The sequence below is a fragment of the Mycteria americana genome, chromosome 26 (genome assembly GCF_035582795.1).
Source record: "Mycteria americana isolate JAX WOST 10 ecotype Jacksonville Zoo and Gardens chromosome 26, USCA_MyAme_1.0, whole genome shotgun sequence".
In the NCBI taxonomy this organism is placed as follows: Eukaryota; Metazoa; Chordata; class Aves; order Ciconiiformes; family Ciconiidae; genus Mycteria; species Mycteria americana.
Genome location: NC_134390.1, coordinates 992,451 through 997,510, shown reverse-complemented (window position 1 = coordinate 997,510; position 5,060 = coordinate 992,451).

Below are 5,060 nucleotides of genomic sequence, written 5' to 3'. Positions count from 1 at the left end.
TGGGCGATCTGCACGAGACCTGCTCTGTGAGATGTCTCAGATACCCTGGGGCATCTGAAACAACTCCAGACACCTACGTGTGGGCAACCCAATTGAGACCTTGAACACTCAGGTAATCTTAGAAGACCACAGGGAAGATGTCCTCATGCCAGCTGCTCTTGCCAGGCTCCTGTATCAGCCTTGCAGAGGACCATATGCTCCCCAACCGCCACAGCAGCACGTTGGTCTCCATCTCAACAATGGCAAGACGCAGAAAGGCAGATTCCTCGTGGGATTCAAACACTGGCACTCATGGAGGTGGTGCATGGAGTAGGTGCCCTAATCACCATCTCTTCAAGCTCCAGTGTCACCAACTGCCACCCCAGTCTCTACATCCGCTGACCTGAGAGCAAACACAAAGCGCTTGTGAGCTGCACCTTCCCCATTGCTCTGAGTCTCAAACAGCCCCTCAAAGCATCGCAACATGGCAAGGAGGAAGAAGAACACAACCCACAGGCCATAAGACCTCAGCTACGGGCACCTGAGAGCAGCTTTCAAGGGCAAAGTGAGGCTCAGGGCTGCACTGATGGGAGCAGCGATACTGGGGTCCCAGTTGGATGGGTTTGGAAGATCGGGTCTCACAGGGCTCGTTCCCCACGTGGAGGTTTCCTACCATGAGGGTTTAGTGGTGGAGCTGGGCTGGGAGGAGGATCTGGAGGAACCAGGAGGTTCCTGTCAAATCTCTCCTTGTCTCTTGGCTAAGCCTTTATCTTGTCTATCAACAGCCATAAAACCCTTTTTACTCAACAGAGAGACTGCTACCTCCAAAAAAACCTCCTCCCATCCTGATTTTGCCATCTTAGATGGGCCAGATGGCCCGTACAAGGTGCCTATTTCTCTCCACTGGCTCCAAAAAAAGACTGGACAAATTCACACCGCATGGGTAGGGTGAAACATCTCCTGGCCTACACTTCTCCATACCAGGGCCAACGCGTTGCCCTCTCCCTTCAAGCTCTTTTGGGGCGGACGTAGGGTTAGGAAGAGCCCTGGAGAGGTGGAGGATGGGATGAAGAAGGCCACCCTTGGCACCAACAAAGCCCAGTCTTGCTTGCCTTCCCCCTGCAGCTCTTGCCGTGCGGAGACGTGCACCTGAAGAGGTCATGAGTTGAGAGGAGACGTCTTGGCGGTTCGGTTGGCAGAGGAGGCAGGGAGGAGGCAAGGGGGTGGGTTTGTTCTAGGCAAGGAGACAACCAGGCAAAAGAGTCATGAGTTCTTGGCTATGGAGGGGCCCATTCCTTGGAGAGAAAATTACTGGCAAATGGCTGAAACATTGAGTGTTTCTCCCCAGCCCTTCCCTCGCTGAGAGCAATATGAAGGCAATTATTAGAGCTACTTCTGAAAGGAAAAGGGGGAGGGAGAGGAGGGGAAAGGAAAAAAAAAAAAAAAAAAGAAAGGGAACAACCTGGAGAGCTGAAAGCTGCTGCCTGGATGTGGGTTTTCAACAAGACTGCTTGGCACATCTGTTTGCCTAACCCAATGCATCACACAGGCTCCGAAAGCTATAATCAGGCAATTTCAGGGTGTGGAGCTGGGCACTAAATAAGTACTGAGATAAGTGCACGCATTGTTCACACGCCAAGAGTCGAAGAAGTGCAGACGGAGAGACCCGTGTGGGTCCAAGCCATGAAATCACGAGAGCCTTGGGGGCTCGGGGACGGTGGGTCCGGTCCTGGGACCGGGTGCCGGTTGTCTCGCAGTGAGGTGCCTGCGGGGAAAAGGATGAGCATAAAAAAAACCAAAAAACAAAAAAAAACCAAACCAAAAAAGGAGGAGAAAGCAGCCTGGCTTCTGCTTCTCCGCACCTCCCCACGCCAAAAAAACCCTCGGTGTAAGTGTCAATGGCGTCATCGCGGAAAGGTGGTGCTTGTCACAAATAAATCAGTCCTTGCCTTTTAGCTGTGATGATAATTATATGGTGTCTTAAGTATCTGTACAAACTGTCAGGGGAAATATATGGTGAGTAAAGAAACTTGGAGCTTGCTAGCAGGGAAATGTTAAGATGTCTCAGCTTAGCTGCTACAAAGGAACCTTGTCTGGATTTATTTGGGGGTGGGAATGATGAAAGGCTGGATTCGTGTCCTTTCTTGTCCGTCAGGAGACATTTAATGTGGTTGTATAACCCTAATGGTTTTTTTAAAAGGAAAATTAGAGAATCGGAGGTTTGGGAACACATGCGGTCCAGGGGGAGGGAGGGCAGAGGCCGGATCCTGAGCACCTTCCGTGGTGGCAGAGGTGGCCCTCACGGCCAGGACAACGGGGTGGCAGCACCCCAAGCGTTGCTGCTCGGCAAACGCAAGCCCAGAAAAGCGCAGATGGGGCCAGGAGCGATGCTAATTCAGGATCAAACCCCACAGGGCAAACGCATGAGTGAGCGGCCGTGCAAGGACTTTCACCTGCAGGTGCAGATATCATCTCGGGTTTAGGAAATCCCCAGACCGTGGATGCTCATAGGTGACTTGGTCCGCCGTTTGCCTGTCCTTGGAGCCCGTGACTGCGAGCAGGCAGCAGCCCAGCTCAGAAAATACCACCAACAAGGACTGATCCCGGCACTGAGAACAGCCCCGGCCCCACTGCACGGCCGGCTCAGGCCACGCTGGGCGGCTACGGCAGGATACGGCCCCACTGGGGCGGCCCTCCTGCATTTGGCTGGGCTTTTCTAAAGGCGCCCATCACCGTGGCCTTGGGGCGCCTGGTAGCCGGGCTGAGCGTGTCGCGTCCGTGGCCGGCACAGTGCTAAGCGAAGCTGTGGAGACACCGAAAGGGGGTTATGCTTTGATTTTTCTCCACCCAAACACAAGCGCGAACCAAGTTTGCCCCCAAAGGCTCCATTTTACCAAGAAACGCTCCGTTCCCCCCACCTTTCCTTTCCTCTTGGCGCTTCCAGTTTTGGTGAACCCAAGACCTGCCCCGCACACAGGCTGGGTTCAGGCACAGATATTTCGGTTCTAGGCGTGGCTGCTTACACAAACTACGATTATGCCAACAAAGCCCCCACGGCGGACACGGTTACGGACACGGAGGTGCCAAAGACGGGTTTGGAGATAACGAGTCCTCAACAGACCACGTCTACCCCAGCGCCTTCAGAAGAAGGCAGCACCGCCGTCCCAGCTTTACGGGCAGGGAAACCGAGGCACAGGGCCGTGATTTGCTCAAGGTCAGCCACCGTCAGGACCGGCCTCACCCCTCGCCGCCACCGCATTTCACATTCCTCCCTCTCCTCGGCAGCCCACGGCTGGGAGCTTCTCGCACGATATCCTACGTGAGGGCTCCTGGGTTATTAAGCGGAGCCAGGGCTCGGTGTCGGGAAGGATGCTGCAAGCTCGCACACGCTGGAGCTGGGTTAATCCCTGCCGCTGTGGCTGCAGCCGGGCAGGGTGGCTCCACGCTGCGGTGGGGTCCGAAATGCGGGGGTTTGGGGCATCCCAAAGACGGGGGTGCTGGGGATCTGCCGGGGTGTTTTCCCATGCGATGGGTTTGCGGGTCAGCGGATATTTGTGTGCGGAGGTGGTGACGTGGCAGCCCTGTGGCTGGTCCCTGTCCCTGTCCCTGTCCCTGTCCCTGTCCCTGTCCCTGTCCCCATCCCAGCGGCTCTGGAGGGCTCGGAGGAGGGGGTCGCGCATCCAGGCAGTTCGCAAACTGGACGGCACAGAGCATCCCCCCCTTGTAGCGTTGCCTTGGGGGGCCGCATCCTGCTCCAGGGGCTGCACCCCCCCCCCCCCAGCCCCCCCTTTCCCACAGGGCAGCGTCACCCAAGGGGCTGCACCCTGCCCAGCCCCTGCTGCCCCATGGGGCGGCCCCCCTCGCCCCCACCCTCCCAGCCAATCCCCCTCTGCCATCTGTGTTTCTAACCAATCCCGTGCTGCCACCCGGCCTCTTCCAGCCAATCCCGTGCCGCCACCCGGCTCTGTTCCCAGCCAATCCTGTGCTACCACCCGTATTCCCAGCCAATCGCATGCTGGCTCCTCCAGGGGTATATAAACCCCCAGCGGCCGCGGCCGCGGAGGGCCTGGGCGAACCTTTTTTTGGGGGAAAAAATGGGGGTTTTTGGTTAGTGAGGCCACCCCAAAGCTGCCCCCCGTGTGGGGCAAAGGGGCTCCCTGCACCCCACAAGGCCTCCTCCTCCCCCGTACGGCTCCGATGCCACCTGAGCTCGTTAGGGCCTGGTGCTAATTGCCTTTCGGAGCCAATATGGGCGTGGGGGCTCTCCTTAACCCCTGCCCGGTGTCACCGCTCCGCCAACGTGCTTCATGAAGCTGCAATTAAAACAAAGCTCATTTGCATGGTGAGCACTTCAGGAGCGAGCCAACATCCCTTTTTTTTTTTTATTTTATATTTCCCCCCTCCGATTTCTCCTCGACTCTCCCCGGTTCCTTTGCTTGTTTATTTATTGGCCTTTTATTGCAACGGATATTTGCATGGAAACTGTTTCCTGCTGTTCTCTTCCCAATCCAAGCCATCATCCGCGGGTTGTGACATTATAGTTTCCATGGCAACGCGTTGAGATGCCACAGAGGACCGCGCTGCCTTCAGGTGGGGAGTCGGGCAGATGGAGCTGGTGAGAAACAAAGAGGGGAGGGAAGAAACCACCCGGTTTTGTGCCGCCGTAATGGTCCGGAGCTGTGCCGCAAAGCCGGGGTGGGATAACGGGAGACGCCGGGTTTGGGGGTTCGTTGCTGAGCCGCCTGAGGAGAAACCACGGGGTCGAAGGTGTCCGAAAACCGCTCAGCTCTTTAGAGAAAGGGCTGCGGGGTGATGGGGAGGGCAAAAGGTACGGGGTGGTTTTCTACCTGCGTCCCAGAGCACCCCATTTCACCCAGGGATGCCCAAGGCCTGCATGGGTTCATGTATCTTCAGGAAAAACCCTTGGCATCCCCATTTGAGGACACTGGGAGGTGCAACACGGCTTCTCCACCGGCAGCTCTCATGGCCCGTTCCCCCAGCCCCCTAAACCCCTCTTCTCCTCCAGACCTGCCTGGTTTCCAGCTGAGGCCGCTGGCTGGTGGTGTGCCTTCCCCTCCTCG